Source organism: Chiloscyllium plagiosum, chromosome 5 (genome assembly GCF_004010195.1).
Source record: "Chiloscyllium plagiosum isolate BGI_BamShark_2017 chromosome 5, ASM401019v2, whole genome shotgun sequence".
NCBI lineage: Eukaryota > Metazoa > Chordata > Chondrichthyes > Orectolobiformes > Hemiscylliidae > Chiloscyllium > Chiloscyllium plagiosum.
Genome location: NC_057714.1, coordinates 27968508 through 27974549, shown reverse-complemented (window position 1 = coordinate 27974549; position 6042 = coordinate 27968508). Strand labels below are relative to the sequence as shown.

Below are 6042 nucleotides of genomic sequence, written 5' to 3'. Positions count from 1 at the left end.
GTCCAACACATCCATGCCAACCAGGCATCCTAAACTAATCTAGCCCCATTTACCAGCACTTGGCCCATATGCGTCTAATCCCTTCCTATTCATATACCCATCCATATGCCTTTTAAATGTTGTAATTGTACCAGGCTTCACCACTTCTTCTGGCAGTTCATTGCATACACACACCATCCTCTGCATGAATAAGTTACCCCTTAGGTCCCTTTTAAATTATTCCCCTCAACCTACGGCCTCTAGTTCTGGACTCCACCCTCACCTCCAGGGAAAATACCTTATCTATTAACCCTATCCATGCCCCTCATAGTTTTATAAACCTCTATAAAGGTCATCACTCAGCCTCCACTGCTCCAGCAAAAACAGCTCCAGTCGATTCAACCTCTCATAGCTCAAACCCTCCAACCCTGTCAACATTCTTGTAAATCTTTTCTGAACCCTTTCAAGTTTCACAACATCCTTCCGATAGGAGGGAGACCAGAATTGCACACGTTAAGAAGCAATTGGATGATACAACGTGAAAATTATAGAATTTCTCCCCAAGGGAGATTTAATATGGGCCAAAACAATCCCTTCATCAATTGTGTACATTTGCTGTCATTCTTGTGTATGTTTCTTCTTCCGATACAAAGTGACGGTCACGTTGATTCATGCTCCCCAGGACTTTGATACCTTATCCTAATACATATCCCATGTTGTGCGTAAAACGGAGACTAAACAATTCCTCAAGCGAAGTTTTGACCGTTTAAAAAAATATTTTTCCCAATCTCACTTCTTTCCCCCAAATAAAAAGTTATTCTGATCCTCCCCCACCCAGTATTTGCACTTTATATCACACCAGGCTGGAAACATTCTTACTACTTTCAACTTCCTGAGAGTCAATCACGTATCGAAACTTGTTTGAGGACCATCCCAAGATTCTGCACTTTCAGGTGCACTAAGCGGGCGCGCTGTGCACTCTGGGGATTGTAGTTCATAGCAGACCATTGGCAGGGGTCAATGAGCAATGTAGGGACTCCAAATCCCATACTGTAGTGGGCGAGCCGCAGGTAGGGCGTTGCCACGAGGGAGGAGCGTCTAAAACGTTCACCTGGATCTCCGAGAGTTGATTGCAGACAGCCTGAGAGTGAGCAAGGACCCAACTTTCAACTGCACATAAACATTACTGATGTGGACATCTACTCGCAGAGGGACTGTGCCTGAGGTTGATAGCATGGTAAGGGAAGGTTGCTGAGGGGGTGGGATGGGAAAGGAAGGGAAATGCTCCGCTCTCCATTGTATCCAGCCGTTGGGACGCTTATGACATTTCGTTAACTGGAGAAATGAACTTTAAATCCTAACATAAAGAAGTCACGTCGTAGCATTGGAAATGACTTCTGGCGTAATGCTGCCGCCAATTTTGGTGTGTTTTACAGTTTGTAAAGAGGAAAACCCTGCACTCAAGTGGGCTTCTTGTGTGTTTTGTTTTTAAATGAATTGATTGTTACATTTTCAAAAAATCACTTTGAGAAGTGCTGATCAATTGATTGCAGTCAATGGTTGTAAATGTGGACGTTTCAGATCTCTAGAAGCTTAGTTCCGTCCTGTTCCTTTCGTCCATGCTTTCGGTAATTTTCACACATTTTCTTGCTGTTCCTACCCGGAACCACTGATTTTGTTTTTTCAACATGATTGGCTTTTATTCAACGTGAAACACCTTTTTTTTTGTTTTAAATGGCAACCTAATGTCTGAGAAGAAGCCGACTTATTCGTGGTTTTTCGAGTTCTTTGTTTTTGTGGAATATTTTGATTGCATAGCCGGATTGAGTCATACCCCTTTGCAGCTCTGTTTTGTTTCATTACTGATGGATCGGTGAAGATTTGCAATCCTGAAAGGCAAGCTAAACCCTGAGCTAATCGATAGATGTCAGCCTGGGTTGTAAAAAGTCTCAAAAGGAGTGGCACAGCCTTGTGAAGGGAGCAAAGCAAGTAGGGGGTATAGCAAACAGGATTGATAAAGGGGAACACGTTCATGCGTATTCAGACAATCCAGATTACATTTGGTCAGGCAAAACATTGCTACTTAAAGTAAACGTAATATTGAGAACCTATGAGCGTGGATAGAGAATTGGTTAATTAATAGGAAACAGAGTCTGAATAAATGTCAGATTTATTATCAGGGTAAGTGTGATTTTTTTTGAGGTCGGCAGACTGTCACCAATATGTTCCACACGGATCAGGAAAAAGATCACAACTAACTGCAAATGCTGGAGAGCTGACACAAAAACAAATTGTTGAAACTCAAACTCAACAGGACAGGCAGCATCTCTGGGGAGAAAGCAGAGTTAATGTTTCAAATCCGGTGACTCTTCACCACTGATAGCATATTGGAAAAGTAGTATTTTATGCTGAATATGAGATGGGGGTTTGGGGGAAGAGATGGGAAATTAAAGGGATAGGCAGATGAGGGGTTTATAAGGATAGTAGGCCAGGACAGAAGAGAAGCTAAATAAGTGATCATGAGAATTGAGCTTAGGAGAGAATAGGTTGGCTGTGTTAGACCACCTATGTCATGATAGGACCGAGTGTGATGATGGGTGAAAAAACATGGGAGGGACAGAATCCTGCTCATTCAGTTACTGAGCCCTGTGCTGAGTGCTAGAGGTCATAGGGTCTCCAAGGGGAACATGAGATGTTCTTTGAGCTTGTGATGAGCCTCACTGGACTGTTGCAGCCTAAGACAAAAATGTTGGCCAGGAACAGTGGTGAGTTGAAGTGGTAGTCAGCTGGAAACTGTGTGTCATTTTTATGGACAGAATGTTGGTGTTCTGCAAAGCTGTCACCTGGTCTGTTTTGTCTCCCCATTGTGGAGCAAACTACATTGTGAGGAGTGAATACAGTAGACTGATTGCCATGCACTCCATTCAATCTACTCCTTCACCTGGAAGGTATGTCCATGGCCTTGGAAAATGAGAGAAGAGGCAGACAGGCAGGTATTGCACCTTCTGCAACTGAATGAGAAGGTGCAATAAGGGTGAGGTGAAGTGTTAGAAATGGAGATGTCCCAGAAGGAATGGTCCCTACTGAAGGCTGATGAAAGAGAAGGGAACTCTGTTGTGTCATGTATTGGTATATCATTGGAGATGGTGGAAGTGGCAGGTGATGAACCTTTGGATGCAGAGGCTGGTGGAGTGGTAAGTGATTACTGGGGGACCTTATTGTTGTTAGGGGTGAGAAGAGAAGGGGTGCAGGCAGAAGTGTGGGAGTTAGGTTGACGTGGCTAAGGTCCTGTGTAATCCTTAATTGAGAAAAAAACTAGACATTTCTCAGGTTCCCCTGTGGAAGTTGATACCATCAGAACAGACATGATGGAGAAACTGGAGAATGGGATGGAATTCTTGCAGGAAGCCAGGTGTGGGGATGTATGGTCAAGGTAACTGTTGGAGTCTAATATGCTGTCCATCAACATCTACGACGAACTATCTCCAGATGAGGAAACAGATGTCAAGGAAAGGAAAGGAGTTGGAGATGGACCAGGTGTAGGTGAGAGCAGAGTTGAAATTGGAAGCGAACTTGATAAGTTTTCCTGAATCCTAACAAAAGAGGGAAGGAGCATTAGTGATGTCATTGATATATCTGAGAAAGAGTTGTGGGTGAGGATAGGCGTAGGATTGGAACAAGGAATGTTCCATATACTCCAAAAAGAGATGGGCATTGCAGGGTCTATGTGGGTACCCATTGCCACATCTTTTGGCCTGAGGAAAGTGAGAGGAGTTCAAGGCATGAAGGAGGAGAGATTGTTTATCTACAGAGCTGGTGGAGTGGCCTAAATGTCTGCTCTGGAAAGAGATTTTTTTATAAAATGTGGAAATTGAAAGCTGACAGCTGGAGGACTTAAGGTGAAGGTTTTTTTGATTTTCAGTAAGTGCTTGATTTTTTTTTTTGTTTTAACACTTTTTTATATTTTTAATTTTTATCTTTTAACAAGACTTAGATTACAATCTGTTGATAAGGAAGTATAGCTCATTTTTTATGTATTAAGTGCTACTTTTTAGGCATAATGTCACTAAGGGCATTCAAAAGATGACTAGATTTAGAGATGTGATTACATAGGATTAGTGAGATGGGTGACTCAGGAAAAGTAAGGTAGTTCAGAAATTTCCTGTGGCTATTCCCCTATCAAACAGAATCTGTTTTGGGTACTGCAGAAGGGGATAATCTCTCAGGAAAATGTGACTGTCACATCTTGGGCACTAATAATGAATATTATGTCAAGCAGGGTTTGTCAAGATTTAAAAGAATAATTATTTTGGGGACTCTCCTGTCAGGGGCACAGACAGGAAGTTCTGTGGCAGTGAGTGTAAATCTCTAGGATAGTATGTTGCTTTCCTAATGCCAGGGTTAAGAATGTCTTAAAACATTTGAAGCATATTGTTGAAGGGTAGAGTGAGAAGTCTAAAGTTGTTGTACACATTGCGAGGAATGACCTAGTTAAGGGAATTAAGGCTTTCCAGACTGAATATAACAACCAAGATAGAAGGTTAAAATACAGAATCCCAAAGTAGTAATTTCTGGTTTACCTCCAGTGCCAATTACTAATGAGGGAAGGAATAAAAAGATAGGGCAGAAATTAATGGCTGAAGAGGTGGTATAGACATTCAGATTCTTGGATCATTGGGACCTCTTCTGGACCAGGACAAATCTGTTCAAAAAGGAAATACTTCATCTGTATTTGAAAGGGGCCAATATCCTGGAAGGGAGATTTGATATTTCTATTTAAGGACCCTGTAAACTGTTATGGAAGAGTGCGAGCCGATCCTATGGAACCATGAAAATAGAGAGACCGATGAGGATGGTTTTGAATCAGAAAAGACGACCAAGAGCAAGTCAGAGAATGAGGTAACTCTGAAGAATTAAACTGCATTTATTTTAATGCAAGGAGTCTTACAAGTAAAGCTGATGAATGCAAGGCATGCATTGAAACATAGGACTGGGAGATCATAGCTATTACAGAAACTTGGCTGAGGGAAAAGCAGGACTGGCAGCTCATTGTTCCAGGTTTGAGATGCTATAGGGAGGTAGGAGAGTGGTGCTTTTGATTTTAAGGAAACCATTTCTACTGCAATTTAGTATATTTCTGAGGTATCGTTCAGTGAAAATATCTGGATTGAAATTAGAAATATGAAAGAGTCATAGACTTATAGTCAGAGGGAAATTGAGGAGGAAATATATAGAGATATACGTAAGAAAAGTAGGATTATAATAGAACAATTAAAACATAGAACAATACAGCACAGAACAGGCCCTTCGGCCCTTGATGTTGCGCCGACCTGTGAACTATTCTCAGCCCATCCCCTACACTATCCCATCATCATCCATGTGCTTATCCAAGGATTGTTTAAATGTCCCTAATGTGGCTGAGTTAACTACATTGGCAGGTAGGGCATTCCATGCCCTTACCACTCTTAGTAAAGAACCTGCCTCTGACACCTGTCTTAAATCTAATGCCCCTCAATTTGTAGTTATGCCCCCTTGTACAACCTGACGTCATCATCTGAGGAAAAAGGCTTTCACTGTCTACCCTAAAATTGTAGATAACTTAATTTTCCAACTATTGACTGGGACTACCATTGTGTTAAAGGTTTGGGTGGTGAGGAATTTATTAAATGTGTGCAAGAAAATTTCTTATCAATATCTAAATGTTCCTACTAGAGAAGGAGTAAAACTTGACCTTTTCTTGGGAAATAAGGTAGAGTAAGTGACTGAAATTAGATTAGATTATATTATTTACAGTGTGGAAACAGGCCCTTCGGCCCAACATTATTAAATGTGTGCAAGAAAATTTCTTATCAATATCTAAATGTTCCTACTAGAGAAGGAGTAAAACTTGACCTTTTCTTGGGAAATAAGGTAGGGTAAGTGACTGAAATTAGATTAGATTAGATTAGATTACTTAGTGTGGAAACAGGGAACCAGGCCCTTCGGCCCAACAAGTCCACACCGACCCGCCGAAGCGTAACCCACCCAGACCCATTCTCCTACATTTACCCCTTCACCTAACAC

General features: G+C 41.5%; 1 protein-coding gene across 1 annotated transcript in view; it reads left to right on the top strand.

The window, feature by feature from the left end:
• The first annotated feature begins 1048 nt into the window (after positions 1 to 1048).
• macc1 (MET transcriptional regulator MACC1) overlaps positions 1049 to 6042 on the top strand; it is an 85457-nt gene continuing 80463 nt past the window's right edge. Inside the window, exon 1 of the mRNA XM_043689784.1 lies at positions 1049 to 1216. The gene's annotated coding sequence lies outside the window, so the exon portion shown is untranslated. The remainder of the gene's footprint in view (positions 1217 to 6042) is intronic.